The 6,318-nt window shown below is 49.1% G+C and overlaps 1 protein-coding gene across 9 annotated transcripts in view; it reads right to left on the reverse strand.

Annotated features, from left to right (window-relative positions):
• Positions 1-4,718, reverse strand: part of PCMTD1 (protein-L-isoaspartate (D-aspartate) O-methyltransferase domain containing 1) — a 62,030-nt gene extending 57,312 nt beyond the window's left edge. For 4 of the 9 annotated variants that reach the window (XM_082433056.1, XM_082433055.1, XM_082433060.1 and 1 more), the window contains exon 1: positions 4,468-4,605. The gene's annotated coding sequence lies outside the window, so the exon portion shown is untranslated. Of the gene's footprint in view, positions 1-4,467 lie in introns of all 9 variants that reach the window. The other 5 variants (XM_082433066.1, XM_082433063.1, XM_082433059.1 and 2 more) reach the window with 5 other exon arrangements.
• Between the last annotated feature and the right edge of the window lie 1,600 nt (positions 4,719-6,318).

Below are 6,318 nucleotides of genomic sequence, written 5' to 3' on the forward strand. Positions count from 1 at the left end.
TTGATAGCAGCAAACATGATGGATGATAAAACCTAGAGATTAGGGATGTCTCCTGTTAATGGCAGTTGAAGCAAAGGGATTAAAATTACTTAACTGCTGGGAAAATGGAAAAGAGGCAGGAGAATCAGGAACCACATGCAATAAAATGACAAATCATTTATAAGAAAAGGCAAAGTGAAGAATCAAAGGTGTCCTTTGATTTTGAGTCCAGATGACTAAGAAAATGTGAGGATCATTAACATAAACAAGTAAATGAAGGAAAAAGAATTAAATTTGCAAGGAAAACACTTCAATTCTGAATCTATTTGATTCAAGATAACAAAATGACAGCCACTTTAAAGAGTTTGTCAAGGAAAACAACCAAAGGCAAGTCTGAAGCTCTGGAAAGAAAATGAAGCTGGTGATGCAAACTGGGGCCTCAGCAAAGAGGGAATGAACAGTGGGATCCAGGGGCCTGAGGCGGCCAGAAAGGAGAAAACACAGCTCCAAAAAATGGAGACGAGAACTCTATCTCAGGTAACACGTGTACGTGAGTGAGATGAGAAAATAAACAAAAGGCCCCAGGGACAGCGAGTCCAAGGCGCTGGCCTGTGGCAGGAACAGGGGAGACAAGGGCCTCGCGACACTTCACACTGCACAGCTCCCAGATGCTCACCGCACTTGAGGTCACGCACTGAACTGACTCACTGCACTGCGGTTACTACAGGCTCACAAGAGCCCGCACACTACCGCAAAGTGTTAATTATTCCAACTCAACCCCCAGCAGGACACAGCTACCACAGCATAATAATCGTAATTAGACTTTCTTTCAGTATCTCGAAGAACTGTAACTTTTAAGTTCTTATCTCCCTTGACCTCCAACCACAGAGCTGACTCTTTGAGGACCCCCCTTTCCCTCTGTCTACTCTGAGGGCCAGCTCTCAGATTATCTCCCCTCTCTTTTGGCTTCTCTTGCGTCTTAACTAGTTTCTCCCTAGAAACAGAGCTATCAGTGAACAGGTCCTTAGGCAATTCCACAAGACTTCTTTCATACTTAGCTTTTAAATCTCATCTAGATATTAAACTCTAGATCACAGCTGATGCTTTTGTTACCATTCATAGGCCCTAAATAGTTTATTGATGGCTACTCATAAATGTATGCCACCCCAAAACGATTTTTAGGCTAAACTGGAAAACTGTGTATTTCTCCCCGTCAGCCACAAGATCTCTCCTATTAATTTTTGAGACTATGCACACACAGAACTGGATTCCCCATCCTCCAACAGCTGGAAGTCCTAACGTATTCTAAAGACATCTTGCTGGTGCTGAATTGTTTTTCTGTATCCCACAACTATAAAACCCACTCACATCCAGTGTAAGTTGTCCAAGAGACAAGTGATGGCAGATATGCCATTTAAATGTGAATCTAATTACCATCCGTAACAAATGCCAAGAATAAAAGCTCAAATATTTTCCTATACGTGGGTTTCTTCTCAAATACATATTACAACTGATCATACTTTAACTTCAGTACGTGCCGTATTTCTTTAAACCACACAGTTGTCACATCTGCTGGAAAACCAAAACAGATCAATAACCATAATATTATGACATATACTCTATTAAACTCCCTGTCATGATGCAGTTTTAGGAGGCCAAAATAAATAAGCAAATTTTAATCTTTTTAGGACCCTCTTTGTATTGTTTTCATATTAGTTTACAAAGAGTGTAATGGGGTTCATAAAAATAATACTAAATGAAATGAGACTAGTCTATAAGAAATAAAAGCATCTGTAAGAGCTACAATTCACTATGACATCCAAATTTAGCATGGCATCAAATGGAGTGACTGAAAACTAAAGTAACACAATCCCCCATCTTCTTGCTTAGTGGCATCACCTCAAGGAATTCAATATTTTAATAATACACCATCAGAAACCTCATCTAAAAGATATCATTAGAGGGACTTCCCTGGTGGCACAGTGGTTAAGAATCCGCCTGCCAATGCAGGGGACACAGGTTCGAGCCCTGGTCCGGGAACATCCCACATGCCACGGAGCAACTAAGCCCATACGCCACAACTACTGAGCCTGAGCTCTAGAGCCCGTGAGCCACAACTACGAGCCTGCGTGCCACAACTACTGAAGCCCACGTGCCTAGAGCCCATGCTCCGCAACCAGAGAAGCCACCGCAATGAGAAGCCTGTGCACCGCAACCAAGAGAAGCCCCCACTCGCCGCAACTAGAGAAAGCCTGCGCGCAGCAACGAAGACCCAAAGCAGCCAAAAATAAAAATAAATTAATAAAAATAAATAGATATTGTTAGAGTTTCACACTAATTATCCTTTAGATTATTTTTCAATGCGTACAATTATATTTATGTCTCTACTTTATAAGGAACGTTTCCAAGCCAAAAAAGAGAAGGAAACTCTAAGATCAGTAATTTTGTAAGGTAATTTTCATTAATGGGGGGCAGCACAGCAGAGCAAAAAGCAGGTCCTTGGAAGCATGTCTGAAGCATGAAGCAGGCCTGAGTCTAATGCAGTCAGCACCACTAAAAAGGCAGTGGGGTCTTCACCAGTTTAATCTCTCAGAGCCTCTTTTTAAAAACTCACAGAAAGGAGAGACTGCCACCTATGTTATGAGAAATACATAAGAAAGAGCATTCTATTACCAGCAAGGATAACTAAAAATGCCACGGATGTTTCTGATTCCTTCTAAACACAGTTTCCCAAATAATAAAATGCTACACAACTGGGCCTCAGATTTCAGGCTATACATGTTGAGAACCACATGGTTCTCTGTGATTACCTTACTCAGTTCTGTTTTCCCTGGAAGCCAGCACCAAGATGAACGCACAGCACATTTTTAATAGATACAAGGCGGTGATTAGATCAACAAAGCCTCCAGTTCTTCTGCACGCAGAAATATCAAGTGTAGTAGAGATTCCCTAGTTTCCCGTCCTCTTGAACAGTAAGCAGCCGCTATCATCCCTCCACTTAACAGCTTACTCCCTATGGTGTACCTGCCTGAGACACAGACTTGCGGGCCACTGGCCTCCTACCTTTACCTCTTCGTCACACAGGGGCCAGTTCACATTTGAGGGACTGAATCTGTTTTCAACTGAGCATATGGAATTTAAGTTTACTCTGAAAAATGCACTTAAAAAAACAAAAAATGAAGTATTTTAGTAACCTGCTTTATGAAGTCACCCAGGCCTCCTGTAAGCTACCATTAAGCTCTATGTAAACATATTACTCAACTTCCTAATATGTAAGTATCCCCAACTGGCAGACATTCTGAAAGTTCTACCACATTATGTTTCAAAACATTAGTTTGTAGACCTTATTAAAAGCTAACTAAAAGCTAAAAGATTACAGAACTATGGACGACAATGTTCATCGATTAAAAGAATAGAGCTCTGTAGGTTTTTAAAAGAATGAGGTACGTCATAAAATGGAGAAACAACCATGAGTAGAACTGGCCAATAAGAACTATATACTATATACGATCCCAACTTTGTTTTTTGTTTTGGTTTTATTGAAGTATAGTCGATTTACAATAACGGGACAACTGTGTTTTTAAACCATATTTATCACACGCACAGACAAATCCTCAATGGCTAAACACCACACTTGCAGACTGGTTCCCCTGGGCAGTAAGCGGGGGGGAGATGGGTGGGGGGCCGGCGCGGGGGGAGGACACACTTCGTCACTGTGCGGCTGCGCTGTGTTTCCTTAAAGAGCACATAGTACTTCTGCAACAATGATACATAACAAACTGCGAGCAAAAACTATCGGGAAGACCGTACTTCCTCCTCCGTACCCAAAGGATGCCAATGTGTAATTTAAAAAACACAGTTAGGATCTCTAAATTTTAAGAAGAGGACAGATGGAAACACAGTTCTGGAAGTGGGGAACAAACAAACAAAAAAATAATTGGATTCGCAAAATTTCTCCCCGTGCGCTTCCACGCCTGGGTCCCCGCTACTCCGGCGGAGGACGAGCCCGCACTCTACAGCAGTAACCGCCCAACCGAGACCCGAAAACGAGAAAAGGCGGCGCCGCTCCAGCCCCCGAGACCCCCTCCAGCCGCAGAGCCGAGGCCGCGCGAGACGCCGCGGGCAGGTCCGCCTCCTCCGAAGCCGACAACAACAAAGTCGCGGCGGCGGGGCCCGGGCCCGGCCCCCCGGCCCTTCCGCCTCCTTGGACCCCGCGGCCCCCAGCCTCCCCTCAGCCCCCAGGCCCCCTCGAACCCTCAGCCGCCGGCCCCGACCCCCGGCCCTTCGGCCCTTCCGACCTCCCGGCCCCAGACCCGCCTCCACCCCCGGGCCCAGCCTCCCCCCGCCTCCTCGGCCGCCCGGCCCCGACCTCCCTCCCTCCCTCCCGGCCCCCGACCACCCCCTGACTCCCTCAATCCCTCGGCCCCCTTCGGCCCTTCCGGCCCCTTGGCCCCCGACCCCGCCCCCAGCCCGGGGCGAAGGCCTTACCTGTGGCGAGGCAGTCGGTGGCCCCGCCGCAGCGGGCGCAGGTTAGGCGCTGGGACTCGGCTGGCTCCGCGGCAGCCGGCGCCGCCGCCAAAACAACACGTCCGCCGCCGCCGCCGGGGGGAGGGGCGGGGCCCGGACGCTGGTTGGGGAAGCCCGAGCGCCGCGGCCTCCGAGCCGGCGGGGACCGGGCATGCGCGGACAGCGGCGGGCGCGAGGGCCGCCGCGAGGACGCTGAAGTCAACAAGGCCCGGGAACGCCCCATCCGACTCCGCCCCTCGGCTCGCCCCGCCCCTAGCCCAAACCACGCGAGGTCTCGATGGGGCCCGAAGACACGGAGGCAGAGAGAGATCCCGCGAGAGCAGCCGCCGCCGCCGCCGCCGCCCTCCCGCCCCCGCCTCCCGCGTGGGGCGGCTGTTTCCGGAGCTGGGACCGGTCTGTGAGCTGGTGCTGCTCCGCGGTGCCTGGCGGCGTGTGGGCGCCTGTCCTTCCGTCACGGCGGGCGGCTTGCACCCACCTCGGGCGGCGCCGGGAGAGGAGGCGGGGCCGAGGGCTGCCCGGTGGGAGGGCTCTGCCCGCGGCTGCCGGCCTTGCAGACGTGCGGACCGTGTCCGCGGGCTGCCTCCGCGGGTGAACAGTTAGAGCGCCCTGGATGCCGTGCTGCTTCCCACCGTGGCTGTCTTTGTGCAAAAGCGGTTAAATCAGATACTGTTGACGGAAACCCTGCAAGCGAGGTCAGAGCCGAGGTCCCTAGGGAGGAGCTCGCAGACGGAGCAGAGTTGCTAAGAGCTGGTCGGCGTTCAGTTCAGCAACTGTGTTTGCAGTGAATGGAGTGTGAATGCAGGTCCGGCGGCCGCTCCGCTCCTCCTGCAGTCTCTCCATCTGCGGTGCCCTTGACCCCTGCATTCCTGGTCCCGGGCCCTAACTGTGTACTCACCGTGATGGGTCACGGAACAGTCTTAAAGGGTTCGCTTTCTGAAATTCCCAAGCAGGAATTTCTGCACCCGAAAGTCTCCTACCGTAAGCTAAATAAGTAACAATGGTCAAGTTAGGAAAATAGCTGAAATCATGAATCACCTGCCACAGCATTTTCCCTCTTTTCTCCCCTTCATTTCTTTATGCATTTACTTTCCCCATTCTGCAAGAGGAATTTTTCAGAGTTCTAGACTTTTTTTTTTTCTTCTTCCGCAACTGCATTAAACTTGACCACATGTCATTTTTAGTAAGACTACCAGTAAGGATGTAGTTAGCAAACAGGACCAAGTGCTGTTCTTGTGGGTGAGTGATTCAACAGCAAATCGGCCGACAGCTCAGTGTCTTCCTGGGGTTCTCCACCTTCAGACCATTTCTGATTATGCCTGCATTTAGCACTTCTCGTGCATAATTTACTTCTGGTGAGTGTGTGCCTTCCTACTGATGTGTAATCCACAAAGTCTGGGCGCAGGCCCATGGTGTTCCCTGCTGCTCTCCAGCACCCAGTACAGGGTCTCCCGCAAGACTGGTCCTCTGCAGTTGTTGAATGCCTGATATAATTTTAAATTGTCCCATCATCCAGAATTATTTAGAGATTTGTTTAGACTTCGATTAATCTAGATGCCCATAAGACAACTTATTCCTAGAGCTCTTGGTCCAGTGTTGCAGCGAGTGTGGTCCTGGCAACTGGAAAGTAACACTTGCTGCAGTAACTTAATTCTTCACACCAGGTTGCTTCAGTTTTAATATTAAGCAGAAAATAGCCAGAGTGCATACTTCATGAATACAGAATCCTGTGTAGGCAGGAGCCTTGTAATATCAGAAATGCTCTGTTATTTGCACGCAGAAGGCTGTCGACTGAAAACAAATGCACAAAGTGAG

This window comes from Balaenoptera physalus (assembly GCF_965194825.1).
Source record: "Balaenoptera physalus genome assembly, chromosome: 17".
Taxonomy (NCBI): Eukaryota; Metazoa; Chordata; class Mammalia; order Artiodactyla; family Balaenopteridae; genus Balaenoptera; species Balaenoptera physalus.